The 18,196-nt window shown below is 46.2% G+C and overlaps 1 protein-coding gene across 2 annotated transcripts in view; it reads left to right on the top strand.

The window, feature by feature from the left end:
* The first annotated feature begins 2,938 nt into the window (after window positions 1-2,938).
* The window catches only part of GAS2L3 (growth arrest specific 2 like 3), a 111,532-nt gene continuing 96,274 nt past the window's right edge, over window positions 2,939-18,196 (top strand). For both annotated transcript variants that reach the window (XM_063927832.1, XM_063927831.1), the window contains exon 1: window positions 2,939-3,320. The gene's annotated coding sequence lies outside the window, so the exon portion shown is untranslated. The remainder of the gene's footprint in view (window positions 3,321-18,196) is intronic.

Genomic DNA, 18,196 nt, shown 5'->3' with positions numbered 1-18,196 from the left:
CTTTAAGAAATCATTAGTGTGTGTGCTGGATCCTGCCCTCTATACCCCTCTACCAGACCGAGTTTATAAAAAATGTGCCCAAGGAGTCGGGTGCATTGCTCCGGAGTTCCAGAGAGTTTTCTTCAGTACTTTTATTTAGTTTATTTTCAGGCAGCACTGGTTGGCAACCAGTCTGCCTGCATCGTGGGACTTAGAGGGGGGGGGGGGCGAACCAACCTCCTATAGGCTTAATGGTTCGTATCCCCGCTGACAGGACACTAAGCTCCTGAGGCGCTGTTTCACATACCCCCAGGGTGTGCGCACACGCCGGCAGCATACTGCCACCCCTAACAGTTACTGAAGAAGACACGCTGCGGGGAGTGATGACACTGGTAACCCAGTTATCGGGTCCCCGGTCACAAGTGGCCCGCCCTGCCTCGCATGGGTCGCTTCGCTCGGCACAGGTTACCGTTCCAATCGTAGTCCACGTGGATCGTCAACTATAGAAAAATCCAAAAAATTAAGAAAAATTGTGAAAAACTCATGTCGACCCTTTACCTGTTGACCTAGTACATGTCGACCTAATGACCATGTCGACCTAATGCATGTCAGCCTTCAGTGGTCGACCTAACGACCATATCCCGTTGGGATGCCGAGGTGAGCAATCCAAACAGTGTTGGGATCCCAAACGCTGGTATCCTGAACGGATTCCACTCCAACAGTGGGAGCAGTTAGAGTAGCAGTGCATGCCATGGTGTGAGGACAGAGTATGGGGCTCATCAGAGCCGGCCATAGGCATAGGCAAACTAGGCAATTGCCTAGGGCATCTGGTATGCCTAGGGGCACAAGCAGCTTCTGCTGATTAAAATGATATGCGGTATGCCTATATTCTGTGTGTAGCATTTTGTATGCAGATACAGCCACAGTCACACAGAGAATATAGGCATGCCACATATCATTTTAATCATCAGAAGCTGCTTGTGCATCCTAGCCACATAGCAATGCAAATAAGTTGCTTTTTCATAAAAAATAGGCACCCGACGTTAGCAGAGCTGCCAGTTGACTCATGCCAGGAACTATGTGTGTCATTATGTGTATAAGGGTATTACCAATGTGCGGCATATGTGTAAGGGAAAATATGTTTATAAGGGCATTAGTAAGGGTTGTCATAATGTGTAAGGCTCATTATGTTTATAAGGACCTTAATAATGTGTCATATGTGTAAAGGGACATTACTATGTGGTATTATGTGTATAAATGCATTACCAATGTGTGGCATTATGTGTATAAGGTGCTCTACTGTGTGACATAACGTATAGAAGGGGCACCACTGTGTGGTCTAATGTGAATAAAGAGCAATATGATGTGGTGTAATGTGAATAAGGAGCAATATGGTTTTGTGTAATGAAAATAAGGAGCAATATGGTGTGGTGTAATAAAAATAAAGAGCAATATGGTATGGTGTAATGTGAATAAGGAGCAATTCAGTATGATATGTGAATGAGGGGCACTACTGTGAGGAGTAACGTATATAAGGTAAAGTGGTACTACTTTGTGATGTAATGTGAATAAGGGACCCTATTGCATGATAAATTGGGAATAAAGTTGCACTACTGTGAGGCATAATTTGAATTGGGGGTACTATTGTGTGGCCATGCCCCTTGCAGCAAAAACACATAGCTTTTTGGGCTGTGCGCCGAATGTGCACACTGCTCCTATTTAAAATACTGGTGGTAGGAAAAAAAAAAAAAAGGACTGGTATGGGTGAGCGGTGATGGTGCTGAGAAAGGAGTGCAGGGTTAGAGGCAGAACTAGCGGTGGTGCTAGGGGGCACCAGCCAAAATCTTGCCTAGGGCATCATATTGGTTAGGGCCGGCTCTGGGGCTCATTCCGACCCGTTTGCAAGTAGCGGTTCTTCGCTGCGGTGGGAACGGGTCGGGACTGCGCATTTGCGTCGTGCCCCCCGACGACGCCGGGAACAAGGAAAGCGGTCGCAGCGGCGACCGCAAGCAGATTGCCAGGAGGAAGGCGTGTCGGGGCGTCAACTGATCGTTTTCCGGAAGTGGTCCAGTGAACGCAGGCGTGTCCAGGCGTTTTGAGGGCGGATGTCTGACGTCAAATCTGGGACCTGCATCGCTGGATCCGTCACAAATGGTAAGTAGGTATAGGGCTGGTCTTCTTTTGCTAGAAACTTTTTTTTAGCATAGCAGGGCTGCACAAGTGATCGCAGCCCTGCTATGCTAAACTACACTCCCCCATAGGTGGCGTCAGGTTGATCGCACGAGCAGCAAAAAGTTTCTACGTGCGATCAACTCGGATTGATCCCCTATAGCATAGTAATATACACTGTAGATGTGTTAGCAGTAATGCATGTTGTTCCCTTTTCTCCAGTAGGTTCTGTTTAAATAGAAATTTTGTGTATATTATACATGGTAGTCATTAGTAACAGCTTGCATGGTATCATTGCACACTAAGGAGAAAACAGCCCCACATAGCAACACTGATGATGCTCACTCACTTTACGGGGGTAATTCCAAGTTGATCACAGCAAGAATTTTGTTAGCAGTTGGGCAAAACCATGTGCACTGCAGGGGAGGCAGATATAACATGTGCAGAAAGAGTTAGATTTGGGTGGGTTATTTTATTTCTGTGCAGGGTAAATACTGGCTGCTTTATTTTTACACTGCAAATTAGATTGCAGATTGAACACACCACACCCAAATCTAACTCTCTCTGCACGTTATATTTGCCTCCCCTGCAGTGCATATGGTTTTGCCCAATTGCTAACATAACTCCTGCTGCGATCAACTTGGAATTACCCCCTACATTTGAACAAAATCTACCGCATGAATATAGGGAAGCTATGGAGAGTAATGAGCAGCTTTCTGCAACTTCCACGCGGGACAGCAGCAGCATCGCCCGCGAGAGACAGCTGACTGCAGAGTCGTCCGGATGGATGGATGAGGACGGAGTGACAGGCAGAGGAGAGGCCCCGCCCGGCCTATTCCTCACTCACACATCTGCCGCAGCTGCCCGGGGCGTGTGTAGGGGGAGGGACGGGGAGGTTTTTACAGAACACATACGCACTATAATTGGGCTATTCGAAGAGGAAAGGCAATGACCGGTCCAATCGGAGTGAGCTAGGTAGCTGAAGGTGGGGCTGGCGGTTCGTCTGAACAGGAAAATCAGTGCAGCAGTGGTGGTAGTGTGGCGGCCACCGGGAGCTGCAGACGTTGTACAGTGTGAGGTGCGGCCAGTGTCAGGGAATGTCGCTCGCCGTGCGCCGCTGCTACAGCCATTCTCAGGCGGGATCGGGGCTGCTATCCTAGTGCTGCCGCCTGGTGAGTACCTGCTGACTATGGCTGCGCTCTGATTGGTCCGTTCTCTTGTTCTGTATGCGGGTTTGTTCCTTGAGCTGTCAGTCCTGTTGCAGTGCTACACAGTACGCCGGGCTGTATGTCATATATTAGGATTAGATGCAGATAGGGCCTCATACAGGGACGCTTGCTGTAAAAGAAAGTTTTGATGTTTTTGTTTTGGCAGTACTGTGTAGAATGTGTGATTATATCTAGTGTTCATAAGGTGATCTACAGTACCCACCATGGTAATGGCATGTCCTGCCAGCATGGGGAATGGTGACTCACAAGCCTGGAGTGGGTCATTACAAGCAGGATGAGGGAGGATTGTTGTCTGTAATCTAAAGGAGCGTTGTCTTTACCAGTATACCCAACAGCCGGCAAACTGAAGATCACCCTATTGGTTGGATTTATTGACCTATTGGTTTTAGATATAGCAATGGCTCGGCACAGATGGTTTATACCCCTTTCACACCAGCAGCTTTAAACACGGATTATTGGCACATGAGCGCACATAACCTATGTTCCTGTGCGGTGTGAAAGGTACCAGGGGCAATATACCGGGTTGAGAAACCCGGTATTTCAACCCTGCTAGCGAGCAGGGTTGAACTCGTGTCCAACCCAGCTCACTGTGCGGTGTGACTGTGAGCCTGGTCAGGGCGACCTGTTTCCCGTTCAGTGTGTGGACGGGCGGCGCTTGGAGACGTGATCTCCCAGCACCACCCACGCTGTGTCACCGCAGACGTCACTAACCTGGCAATATGTGGTGTGAAAGGGATATTGACGCGGGTCGCACACTGGGAGCTCCCGTGTGCGACCCGCCTTCAGACGGTGTGAAAGTGGTATAAGTCAAATTGATTAAGGTGCTAATTGTCACCTGTGGCCAAGCATGGATACATTTAACACCAGGACTGTTGGGGTGCCTTGAGGACTGCGTTTGGGAACTTCTGGTATATAGCATGATCCCCTCAATTAACAGTGCTGTGCAATATGTCTGTACTTTAGAAATGAAGAATATTCTAAAAGCAATCGTGTAGTAATAATCTCAGCAGTTTAATTGAAAGAAGGTGATAATTGTATTTGGGCAACATACAAACCATTGTTAAAGCAACAATTTTCACCCTTCTCAATAACCATTATATATATAAATTTTTTTTTTTTTTTTTTTATAAATTCGTTTGGTGTTTGACAGGCAGTGTGTGTGCTGAATCAGAGTTTTGAGCCCTTCGCAGATGCATGGAAAGTGTATTCTCGGAAATAAACGCATTGTGAAACGTGCTGTTATGTTGGAGAAGGCCGGTTCTTGGGGACTAAACAGGGTGTTCAGTCGCGAGAACCGGCACACTCTGACTTAAGTTCCTGGCGCAATGCTGTTATCGGCCCTTAGCGCGGAGGAAACCATTGCTCCAGTACTTTTGTCGGATTTCTACTCGTACCTCCGTAGGGGTGCAAGAAGAGATCCCCTCATTGGACATCACATTGGGCTGAATTGAATAACTCTGGGAACTCCCTCCCAGTGCTGTTTAATCTGCGCTGAGTTGAATTGACCCCATGGTTTTACGCCACATCTGCTAGTGTTTATATACATGTGAATAAGGGGTGGTCTTCAGTATGCCGCCAGCATACTGGCGCCGAGATCCCGACCGCTGGCATGCCAATACATATTCTCCCTCTTGGGGGGTCCACGACCCCCCCCTGGAGGGAGAATAAATAGCGTGGCGCATGTAAGCCCGCGGTATGGATCCTGGCCCCCGGGATCCCGGCCACTCCTACTACACCCGTGAAAAAGAACTAAGGGCTTGTGTAGAATTGGCGCAGAAAATACTGCAACAATTCCAGAAGTGGTCAGCATACCGATAACACATTGCAAAACCTTCATCAGTGAGAAATCCTTCTGTGTTTTTTTTTTTTTTTTTTTGTTTTGTTTTTATTTTATGTTATTGTATATGCGGTTTTTATCAGATGTTTCTACATATTATTTTATTGGTTTAGAAGCGTTATCTTATGTGTTATAGAGCTTAGATTTCATGCAGAAACGCTATCTTGCACTTTATATCTTTACATATTGTGTTATAGGTGAAGAGGTTAACACTTTATAAACAACGTGCTCTAGCAACCAATGTTTATTTAAATAATTGATGATGTATTTTTGCAAAAACAAACTTTCTTTATATTTGTGATTGGTTGTTTCAGTATTCCCTACCTCACAAAACAAATGAAACTAAATAGCTTTTATCTTATAAAGAAGTTTTATTTCAGAGCCCGTAATGTTATAGGGCTCATATGTTTGGATAAATGCTGTGCTATATTAAAACAGGGGCACTCTCTCCAGTGCCGGAGATGAACAGACAACTTAGGGCTGTAACACACGCAGCGGTTTCTCCCGGATGGCAAAAAGCCGGACAAACTTTGTCCGGCTTTTTGCCATCTGGGAGAAACCGGCAGAGTCACTCACACAGGACGGCTTTGAGCCGCATTAGACACGGCTCGGGAAAAAAACGTGTGTGTGTGTGTGTGTGTGTGTGTGTGTGTGTGTGTGTAAGCTCCGCTTCACATACACTGTTTACTGGCTGCAAAGACGGCCCGGCAGCCGGGACCGTGCCGTGTGTAAGGACACATTGCGCTGCATGTGTCTTTGCATCACGGCAGCGGTTTAAAGCCAGCTGGGTTTTTGCCGGGCGGCGCCAGCCGGCTCGTGTGTTGTAGCCCTTACTATTGCACCTGTGGATTACCTTGGGAAGTTCCATAGTGGCCCATTTATCATTGATCACTTATGCAGTTTGATCGCACTGTAATATGCAATCCTATCGACTGGATGTATTATCTGGCAGAGCCAGAGAGAGAGATCTATATCTCATTTATTCACGGTATACTACCTCTCAATCTCTCATTTTCTGATTCTCACACCCTACGACATTTCCCCCTTAGGGTTTGATTTAGATACGTACGGTATTGCATAGCTGTTGGGGTAATGTACAACTAATAATCTAATGCTGCAGGAGGCGTCTGTAGGAAAAAGACGCCTCCTGCCAGCACCTGCTTTTCGAGGGCTGCGTCCGAAGATGTGATGGTCTCAGCCATCGGCCATCTGCATAAGCCAAAGCTTACTCAGACTGGCTGACTGAATTCTTCTGCTGGGCTCAGCACACTTACAAAATGAAGGCATCATGTCCATTTGTGTAGAGTGGTCCCGGTTGCTGCCCCCCACAATTATGCTGTGGCTAAGGGGGGGGACTGCGAGCGATCGCGCAGGAATCCTTCTGCACATGAGTAGTTTCCCCACCATGGGATGTGTACTTACACATCCAGTTCGGGGCGTTATTTGCATTTTGGAGGAAAATAGCTTGCGGTGCTTTACTTCTTTTGGTTCAAAATATACAGTAATGATGAGGCATCTGAATCCTTACCTTTTTATGCCAATACCAAGTAGTATAGTTCCTGCTGTGATCTATTAACATTATTACAGCGGATACAACTCGGTCGTGTCTCCATCTTAAGGTGATGATGAGTAACTAGATGGCAAGAGGTTTTTTACATAGGCAACATTTAGTGAAGGTGTGCTGACAGTGGTGCCTATTCATAATTACCAAAGATTTGACCAATCATTTATACCAAAGATAAGGCTGGTGCAAGCGCTCATTGATTATTACGAGCGGAATTAACCTGAGATGGGGCAGTCCAGCCGCAGAGATGAGTAAAACTCTGCATATGTGCTAATGTCTGCAATTTTTTTTCTGTATCCTCAAAACATTACCCTATTAATTCTGATTTCCAAAGTTGCAATTTATATACTCTTCATCTATGTCCGTTTTCACACAATTTATCTCCGATAAATTATTGATGCATTTTCTTTCCATTTTAATTTGAGTGTATCTCATAGCGAAAAGTGTATTTTTTTTATTTTTTTTAAGTGCAACTTGAGAAACAAAATACAATTGAATTCCCAAGACTTCCATCACGGGTGAACAAGAGAATCCATCATTTCGAGGGCAGGTTTCCCCTTTTAGTAGTGATTGCAAGACTACTTAATCACGAAAACGGAGCATGTATATGAAGCATATTCTAGTGCATGTACAGAGCTTTGGACCAAATTTGTTCCAGGAACTTGGGAGGCGTGTGGTTACAATGTAAATGCATGTCAGATGCTTCTACTGATGGGAAAAGCTAAAGTGCTTTGAACTAGAGCTTTCTTTCCAAAAATAAAGCAGCACAAAACATTTTGAACAAATGTAAAAAGGCATAGGGTTAGGGGGCCAGGGGTAAAGGTAAGTATACTTACCTTGTCCTGTCAGGATTCCGAACATCGGGATGCCGCAGGCATTATTCTGACTGCTGCCAAATTCATCATATCAAGCACAGATTGCCGACAACACTTTTCATATAAGTGCATTTCAAATGAATGACCAGCCTAAAGCACTAATGCCTGTGTCTGAGCCTTAAGGGCCCCATACACTAGAATGCTAATGCCCCGATTTTAGCCCAGTTCGGGCCGATATATTGGGTGAAATCGGGCATTTTGGCTGTGTATCCGATCTGATGCATGTTCCCATGAGGGTCGGATCAGATCCCCTAGATCGCTAGTGCTGCACTCGTGATATATCGGTTCCCGCAGGCATGGCTGGGATCACATACGATATATCGCATGCAAAATGTACCGAATCGTATGGAACCACTCCCGGGAAGCTCCCGGGAGAGTTCAAGGGAAATCGCCTCCGATTTCAGCTTCTAGACATATTGTTGTAGTGTATGGGGCCCTTTTAATGCTGTCCTCTATTGGATATTTACCAACCACTGTGTATATAAGCTAATTTTGACCAAATTTAAAGCGACATTCCAGCATACAAAGCCAATTGCACAAGCATTATTCATCATAATGAGTACCTACTACATTTGTGTGGGGGAGGGGGTGGTGCTGCAATGTCCATGGGAAAATGGCACAGTGGGTGAGGCTAGGTCCATCATGTAGGCAATCTGTGCATTAGACTCGGTCTATACCAAACTTTATATCAGAACATGATTATTAGTAAATCCAAGTGCAATAGCAATACAATATCTGAAACGCGCCTATGGATGTAGAACGTGTGTGTCCAGTTGTAGTATACAGCTAGGGTGTCCATATTATCCCTTTTACCTGGGACGCTCATGGATTACACAGGTTCTGTGGCTGATTAAAACTATCTGAAATGTCGGCTTGAAGTCAGCCAGTTACAGAACCTGTGTAATCCATGAGCGTCTCGAGTAAAAGGGATAATATGGTCACCCTAATACAGCTCTCCCATATTTGACTTGTAGATCAGTGGTTCTCAAACTCTGTTCTCAGGACCCCAAACAGTTCACATTTTCCAGGTGTAATTAATACTCACTGACCCATTTTAAAAGATGCAAGAGCCACAGGTGGAGCTAGTTATTTCACTTGTGATTCTGTGAGGAGACCTGGAAAACATGGACTTCCTGGGGTCCTGAGGACCGAGTTTGAGAACTTTGATTGCAGACAACTGGTTCTAAAGTGTGGCTACCAGAAAGTCTTATTTTGGCTACCAAAGCTTTCAGGACTTTTGTGTATCCACAATAAAACTGCATGTAAAATTTGGATAGTTTGTTTCCAAACAGCATAGAAGCCATATTGAGGGGTGTGGTTCATCAAATCGACAGTGTCTAGGTCGACCACTATAGGTCGACAGTCACTAGGTCGACATGGATGGAAGGTTGACAGGGTTTCTAGGTCGACATGTGCTAGGTCGACAGGTCTAAAGATCGACATGAGGATTTTTTTTTTTTTTTTGGTGTCGTTTTCTTCGTAGAGTGACCGGGATCCCAAATTAGTGCACCGCGTCCCCTCGCATGGCTCGCTTCGCTCGCCATGCTTCGGGCATGGTGCCTTCGCTCGGCACACTTTACCGTTCCAATCGTAGTCCACGTGGATCGTTAAGTATGAAAAAATCCCCCCCCCCCCCCCAAAAAAATGTGAAAAACTCATGTCGACCTAGAAACCATGTCGGCCTTCCATCCATGTCGACCTAGTGACTGTCGACCTATAGTGGTCGACCTAAACATTGTCTACCTAGACACTGTCGATCTTCAGACCGGATCCCATTGAGAGGTCTGTTACAAAAGCACAAAGAAGCCCCTATCAGCAGTGCCATGGCATCAGTTATCCTTGCTGTAACTTGTGCAGTGCATGTTCCACTTCTAGCAATGTTTCAGTAGTCTTGTGAGTATGACAATTGCTTTTGATGGTAAACAGAAATGTAAATTGTGTCCTAGCTTTCTCCAACTAAAAGGTTGCATATTTCCTATGTCAATGACTTCCATGTGTGCTTACTTGCCAGCATGTGTGATATACATATTACAGATGTCTAACTATTGTCTCCAAAACGCAGACTCGGCAGCTCTGATCTCCATCACATCCGCCAATTATGGCAACCCAGAACCTTTTATTATGTGACCTTGTCACTTCTGCCTAAACAAGACTATGACATCATGTTTGCCTTTGTTTTTACCATTTGGAACGGAACTGCATTAGGAAGCCACCTCATTGTTCTCTTTTTACGATATATGCGACATAGACTTTTGTAGTGCCATTTAATTTAGCTAGGGATTCCACGAGAGTTATTTGAAGTCAACTGCATAAGTGCAGAGGTACTGATATACTTACTGTTTAAATGGAGTGACAGGTCTGTCCAGCTGCGCCTCCCTGCGACAGCTGTGGAAGTGGTGTACTTACCAGGCATCCTCCTTCATTCTCGTGCAGTAATGTGTTTTATGGCAGCCAGGAGTACAGGCAACTACAGCTTGTAGATGGTTGGTTACAGAGCTGAAGAAAAGTGTGCAGTTGAGCAGTCTTCCCTTTTACTGACAAAGACCGGATGGAACAGATTGGTTCTAATGATCCTATACCTACTTCTACTTGCCCTTGGGATTGGTTTGGTCACTGCTGGCTCAATTCACTAGTGTACACTACATCTGAACCTTAGGAGGTCAGTGAAGTATATGATACGGCATGGTAAATTGCTGAGGTAGGACATTCTGCTTTGCTGTGCTAAGCAGTTATATAGAATGTTAATTACTGCAACACCATGTAAAATAGAGCCTTGGGCCTCCCAAAAAAATATTGTATGTGACTAGACCGGCATGTACATGTGTTCTGATAAATATTCAGGTTGCATTGTATCATATCATTTTCTAGTTGCCTGCAGTGTTTGGCAATTTAATGCTTTCAAGAAATAACCTATTTATATGGGAACAACTCTTTATACACTATATTCAGCCTACAGCAGTGGTTTCCAAACTTTTTTGAATCACGGCGCCCTAGAGTATTAGAATTTTTCTCACTGCACCCCAGGCCAAAAATTTCTTACTGAGAAATTTAGAAAGAAAAATTAAATTAAGTAAATTGTATTTATATGTCCTCCTTAGGCTCAATTGTGTAGTGAAGGACAAGATTTGCTTCTGTTTGTCCCCATATTTTATGATTGGCAGCCACCGGCACTGGTTTTGCCTATTATATTGACCATAAATAATTTGAATTGGTCCTGGACCACAGATCCAAGGCACCCCTGCAAGTGTCCCGAGGCACCCCAGGGAGCCACGTCACACAGTTTGAGAACCACTGGCCTACAGCGTTTCTGAATGTGTACTAAAGCTCTGCTGAAGTGTTGTCAACTTACTTACACATGAACAAGCATGTGTTTTTCAATGTCCATGTGTACGTAAGTAAGTGACAGCCAGCCAACAGCCTCTGCTGCTACAGATATGTGGTGGATGTGTTCTGGTACACTGCTAACTCATTACATGGAATCAGAAGTATTTTGAATGGCAATGTTTCCACTCTAAAACAACACTGTGTTGTGAAGCTTGTGTAGTAAAATATAGTATTAATTACACAGGGAGGAATTCACTATCCCAAAAAACAAAACACTGCATTCATTTGTTCTTTCAATTAACTATAGTGTTTGTCACTAATGAATCCGTACATAATCTTATTAAATGGGAGATGTTTAAATATTTCTGGATTTTTTTATTTAACTTATCCATTCTACACCATATGATTCCCTAATGATTCTCAGAGCTCAGAAAAAAATCCATGTAATAGTATATTAAATAAGCGGTGCCCTTTCTAACCTTTGGGCCTGATTTCAAGTTTGTAAGCAAAGCAAATTATCAAGCAACTGGACAAAACCATGTTTCACTGCAGGTGGGGCAGATGTAATGTGTGTAGAGAGAGAGAGCGTTAGATTTGGGTGGGGTGTGTTCAAACTGAAATCTAAATTGCAGTGTAAAGATAAAGCAGCAAATACTTACCCTGCACAGAAACAAAATTACCCACCCAAATATAACTCTCTGCACATGTTACATCTGCAGCGCAACATGGTTTTGCTCAGTTGCTTGATATTTTGCTTTGCTTACAAATATGAATCTGGCCCTTTATCTCATGTCTGCACTTAATTTAAGCCAGTCTAATTATATTTTGTATGATTAAGAACTCTCTCAGACTCCTTTTTTTTCATTTATAAAAAAAAAAAAAAAAACAGCCTAGCTGCAGATCTATTCAGTGGTTTGCTGGTATTGTAGCCTACGCCTAAAGAGCATGGGAACTAAAAAATATAAAAAATAAATGTGTGTGTGTGTATATATAATATATATTATTAAAAAAAATATATTTTTATTTCTCTGACGTCCTAGTGGATGCTGGGAACTCCGTAAGGACCATGGGGAATAGCGGCTCCGCAGGAGACTGGGCACAACTAAAAGAAAGCTTTTAGACTACCTGGTGTGCACTGGCTCCTCCCACTGACCCTCCTCCAAGCCTCAGTTAGATTTCTGTGCCCGGCCGAGCTGGATGCACACTAGGGGCTCTCCTGAGCTCCTAGAAAGAGTTTATTTTAGGTTTTTTATTTTACAGTGAGATCTGCTGGCAACAGGCTCACTGCAACGAGGGATTAAGGGGAGAAGAAGCGAACCTACCTGCTTGCAGCTAGCTTGGGCTTCTTAGGCTACTGGACACCATTAGCTCCAGAGGGATCGACCGCATGGAACTGGCCTTGGTGTTCGTTCCCGGAGCCGCGCCGCCGCCCCCCTTACAGAGCCAGAAGCAAGAAGAGGTCCGGAAAATCGGCGGCAGAAGACATCAGTCTTCACCAAGGTAGCGCACAGCACTGCAGCTGTGCGCCATTGCTCCTCATGCACACTTCACACTCCGGTCACTGAGGGTGCAGGGCGCTGGGGGGGGGGGGGGGGCGCCCTGAGCAGCAATAAAAACACCTTGGCTGGCAAATATATCACAATATATAGCCCCAGAGGCTATATATGTGATAAATACCCCTGCCAGAATCCATAAAAAAGCGGGAGAAAAGTCTGCGAAAAAGGGGCGGAGCTATCTCCCTCAGCACACTGGCGCCATTTTCTCTTCACAGTGCAACTGGAAGACGGCTCCCCAGGCTCTCCCCTGTAGTTTGCAGGCTCAAAGGGTTAAAAAGAGAGGGGGGGCACTAAATTTAGGTGCAATATTGTATATACAAGCAGCTATTGGGAAAAATTCACTCAATATAGTGTTAATCCCTAAATTATATAGCGCTCTGGTGTGTGCTGGCATACTCTCTCTCTGTCTCCCCAAAGGGCTGTGTGGGGTCCTGTCCTCAGTCAGAGCATTCCCTGTGTGTGTGCGGTGTGTCGGTACGGCTGTGTCGACACGTTTGATGAGGAGGCTTATGTGATGGCAGAGCAGATGCCGATAAATGTGATGTCGCCCCCTGTGGGGCCGACACCAGAGTGGATGGATAGGTGGAAGGTATAAACCGACAGTGTCAACTCCTTACATAAAAGGCTGGATGACGTAACAGCTATGGGACAGCCGGCTTCTCAGCCCGCGCCTGCCCAGGCGTCTCAAAGGCCACCAGGGGCTCAAAAACGCCCGCTCCCTCAGATGGCAGACACAGATGTCGACACGGAGTCTGACTCCAGTGTCGACGAGGTTGAGACATATACACAATCCACTAGGAACATCCGTTACATGATCCCGGCAATAAAAAATGTGTTACACATTTCTGACATTAACCCAAGTACCACTAAAAAAGGGTTTTATGTTTGGGGAGAAAAAGCAGGCAGTGTTTTGTTCCCCCATCAATTGAGTGAATGAAGTGTGAAAAAGCGTGGGTTTCCCCGATAAGAAACTGGTAATTTCTAAAAAGTTACTGATGGCGTACCCTTTCCTGCCAGAGGATAAGTTACGCTGGGAAATATCCCCTAGGGTGGATAAGGCGCTTACACGTTTGTCAAAAAAGGTGGCACTGCCGTTTTAGGATACGGCCACTTTGAAGGTACCTGCTGATAAAAAGCAGGAGGCTATCCTGAAGTCTGTTTTTACACACTCAGGTACTAGACTGAGACCTGCAGATAGTGCTGCTGCAGCGTGGTCTGTGACCCTGTCAAACAGGGAAACTATTTTGCATAAGAGCATATTAAAGACGTCATCTTATATATGAGGGATGCACAGAGGGATATTTTGCCGGCTGGCATCCAGAATTAATGCAATGTCCATTCTGTCAGGAGGGTATTAGAGACCCGACACTGGACAGGTGATGCTGACTTTAAAAGGCACATAGAGCCTTATAAGGGTGAGGAATTGTTTGGGGATGGTCTCTGGGACCTCGTATCCACAGCAACAGCTGGGAAGAATTTTTTTTTACCTCAGGTTTCCTCACAGCCTAAGAAAGCACTGTATTATCAGGTACAGTCCTTTCGGCTTCAGAAAAGCAAGCGGGTCAAAGGTGCTTCCTTTCTGCACAGAGACGAGGGAAGAGGGAAAAAGCTGCACCAGTCAGCCAGTTCCCAGAATCAAAATTCTTCCCCCGCTTCCTCTGAGTCCACCGCATGACGCGGGGGCTCCACAGGCGTAGCCAGGTACGGTGGGGGGCCGCCTCAAAAATTTCAGCGATCAGTGGGCTCGCTCACAGGTGGATCCCTGGATCCTTCAAGTAGTATCTCAGGGGTACAAGCTGGAATTCGAGGCGTCTTCCCCCCCGCCGTTTCCTCAAATCTGCCTTGCCGACAACTCCCTCAGGCAGGAAGGCTGTGCTAGAGGCAATTCACAAGCTGTATTCCCAGCAGGTGATAGTCAAGGTGCCCCTACTTCAACAAGGACGGGGTTACTATTCCACACTGTTTGTGGTACCGAAACCGGACGGTTCGGTGAGACCCATTGTAAATTTGAAATCCTTGAACACATACATAAAAAAATTCAAGTTCAAGATGGAATCGTTCAGGGCGGTTATTGCAAGCCTGGAGGAGGGGGATTACATGGTATCCCTGGACATCAAGGATGCTTACCTACATGTCCCCATTTACCATCCTCACCAGGAGTACCTCAGATTTGTGGTACAGGATTGCCATTACCAATTCCAAACACTGCCGTTTGGACTGTCCACGGCACCGAGGGTCTTTACCAAGGTAATGGCAGAAATGATGATACTCCTTCGAAAAAAGGGAGTTTTAATTATCCCGTACTTGGACGATCTCCTTATAAAGGCGAGGTCCAAGGAGCAGTTGTTGGTCGGAGTAGCACTATCTCGGGAAGTGCTACAACAGCACGGATGGGTTCTATACATTCCAAAGTCACAGCTGGTTCCTACCACATGCCTACTGTTCCTGGGGATGGTTCTGGACACAGAACAGAAAAAAGTGTTTCTCCCGCAGGAGAAAGCCAAGGAGCTGTCATCTCTAGTCAGAGACCTCCTGAAACCAAAACAGGTATCGGTGCATCACTGCACACGAGTCCTGGGAAAAATGGTAGCTTCTTACGAAGCAAAATTCCATTCGGCAGGTTCCATGCAAGAACCTTTTCAGTGGGACCTCTTGGACAAGTGGTCGGGATCGCATCTTCAGATGCATCGGCTGATAACCCTGTCTCCAAGGACCAGGGTATCTCTACTGTGGTGGCTGCAGAGTGCTCATCTTCAAGAGGGCCGCAGATTCGGCATACAGGACTGGGTCCTGGTAACCACGGATGCTAGCCTTCGAGGCTGGGGGGCAGTCACACAGGGAAGAAATTTCCAAGGACTTTGGTCAAGTCAGGAGTCGTCCCTACACATAAATATTCTGGAACTGAGGGCCATTTACAATGCCCTAAGTCTGGCAAGACCTCTGCTTCAAAACCAGCCGGTACTGATCCAATAAGACAACATTACGGCAGTCGCCCTTGTAAACCGACAGGGCGGCACAAGAAGCAGGATGGCGATGGCAGAAGCCACAAGGATTCTCCGATGGGCGGAAAATCACGTCTTAGCACTGTCAGCAGTGTTCATTCCGGGAGTGGACAACTGGGAAGCAGACTTCCTCAGCAGACTACACCCGGGAGAGTGGGGACTTCATCCAGAAGTCTTCCAACTGTTGGTAAACCGTTGGGAAAGGCCACAGGTGGACATGATGGCGTCCCGCCTAAACAAAAAACTAGATATTGCTCCAGGTCAAGGGACCCTCAGGCAATAGCTGTTGACGCTCTAGTGACACCGTGGGTGTACCAGTCGGTTTATATATATTCCCTCCTCTGCCTCTCATACCAAAGGTACTGAGAATAATAAGAAAACGAGGAGTAAGAACGATACTCGTGGTTCCGGATGGGCCAAGAAGAGCTTGGTACCCAGAACTTCAAGAAATGATATCAGAGGACCCATGGCCTCTACCGCTCAGACAGGATCTGCTACAGCAGGGGCCCTGTCTGTTCCAAGACTTACCGCGGTTGAATTCCAGGTCATAAAGGAAAAAGGCATTCCGGAGGAAGTCATTCCTACGCTGATAAAAGCCAGGAAAGAAGTAACCGCAAACCATTATCACCGTATTTGGCGAAAATATGTTGCGTAGTGCGAGGCCAGGAAGGCCCCAACAGAGGAATTTCAGCTGGGTCGTTTTCTGCACTTCCTACAGTCAGGAGTGACTATGGGCCTACACTTGGGTTCCATTAAGGTCCAGATTTCGGCTCTGTCGATTTTCTTCCAGAAAGAACTGGCTTCACTGCCTGGAGTTCAGACATTGTAAAGGGAGTGCTACATATTCAGCCCCCTTTTGTGCCTCCTGTGGCACCTTGGGATCTCAACGTGGTGTTGAGTTTCCTAAAATCACATTGGTTTGAGCCACTTAAAACTGTGGATTTGAAATATCTCACGTGGAAAGTGGTCATGTTATTGGCCTTGGCTTCGGCCAGGCGTGTGTCAGAATTGGCGGCTTTGTCATGTAAAAGCCCTTATCTGATTTTCCATATGGATAGGGCAGAATTGAGGACTCGTCCCCAGTTTCTCCCTAAGGTGGTATCAGCTTTTCACTTGAACCAACCTATTGTAGTGCCTGCGGCTACTAGGGACTTGGAAGATTCCAAGTTACTGGACGTAGTCAGGGCCTTAAAAATTTATATTTCCAGGACGGCTGGAGTCAGGAAAATTGACTCGCTTTTTATCCTGTAGGCACCCAACAAAATAGGTGCTCCTGCTTCTAAGCAGACTATTGCTCGCTAAATTTGTAGCACAATTCAGCTGGAGCATTCTGCGGCTGGATTGCCGCATCCTAAATCAGTAAAAGCCCATTCCACGAGGAAAGTGGGCTCATCTTGGGCGGCTGCCCGAGGGGTCTCGGCTTTACAACTTTGCCGAGCTGCAACTTGGTCAGGGGCAAACACGTTTGCAAAATTCTACAAATTTGATACCCTGGCTGAGGAGGACCTGGAGTTCTCTCATTCGGTGCTGCAGAGTCATCCGCACTCTCCCGCCCGTTTGGGAGCTTTGGTATAATCCCCATGGTCCTTACGGAGTTCCCAGCATCCACTAGGACGTCAGAGAAAATAAGATTTTACTCACCGGTAAATCTTATTTCTCGTAGTCCGTAGTGGATGCTGGGCGCCCATCCCAAGTGCGGATTGTCTGCAATACTTGTATGTAGTTATTGCCTAACTAAGGGTTATTGTTGAGCCATCTGTTGAGAGGCTCGGTTATATTTCATACTGTTAACTGGGTATAGTATCACGAGTTATACGGTGTGATTGGTGTGGCTGGTATGAGTCTTACCCGGGATTCAAAATCCTTCCTTATTGTGTCAGCTCTTCCGGGCACAGTGTCCTAACTGAGGCTTGGAGGAGGGTCATAGTGGGAGGAGCCAGTGCACACCAGGTAGTCAAAAAGCTTTCTTTTAGTTGTGCCCAGTCTCCTGCGGAGCCACTATTCCCCATGGTCCTTACGGAGTTCCCAGCATCCACTACGGACTACGAGAAATAGAATTACCGGTGAGTAAAATCTTATTTTTTTTTTTTTTTTGCATAACCAATTAAATCACCCCCTTAATTCCCACGATGGCCTTTCTCATGCCCCAATGCGTGTTGTTAGCCATCTTAGGCTGGGGCCACACATATCGGGACCCACTTGGCCGGGAGGGGAGTTTTGTGTGCACACGGATCCTGTTCTGCAGGATGCTGCAGAACAGGATCTGGCCACTGCCACATGGGATTTCAATTGAACACAGTGCGGCACAGCAGCACTGTATGAACACCTACAGTGAAATGTATGTGTTCACATTGAAATCCCATTGTCCTGTCATCTGGCCCAATGCCGCATGTGTGGGCGCCTGCATAGGTGCCCATGTGCAGTCTCCTTGAGGCCAAGCGAGTCCCGTTGAACAGGACCCGCTTCGCCACTGTGTGACCCCAGCCTTAAGCAGCTTTTCCCATGCCGATGTGCTGCAGATAAGGCGTGCCTGACACCAGTGACCTGCCCTAAAGCCCTATTTTACATATCTTTCTGTTTCCACCCCAGGAAGGAGCAATGCACTATGAGTGCTGTTTCTGGTTGGTCACGCAAAACAATTGAATAGCTTCCTTGTTTTTG

The sequence above is a fragment of the Pseudophryne corroboree genome, chromosome 6 (assembly GCF_028390025.1).
Source record: "Pseudophryne corroboree isolate aPseCor3 chromosome 6, aPseCor3.hap2, whole genome shotgun sequence".
Taxonomy (NCBI): domain Eukaryota; kingdom Metazoa; phylum Chordata; class Amphibia; order Anura; family Myobatrachidae; genus Pseudophryne; species Pseudophryne corroboree.
Note: the sequence above shows the minus strand (reverse complement) of the source record. Positions and strands in the feature narration are given on the sequence as shown.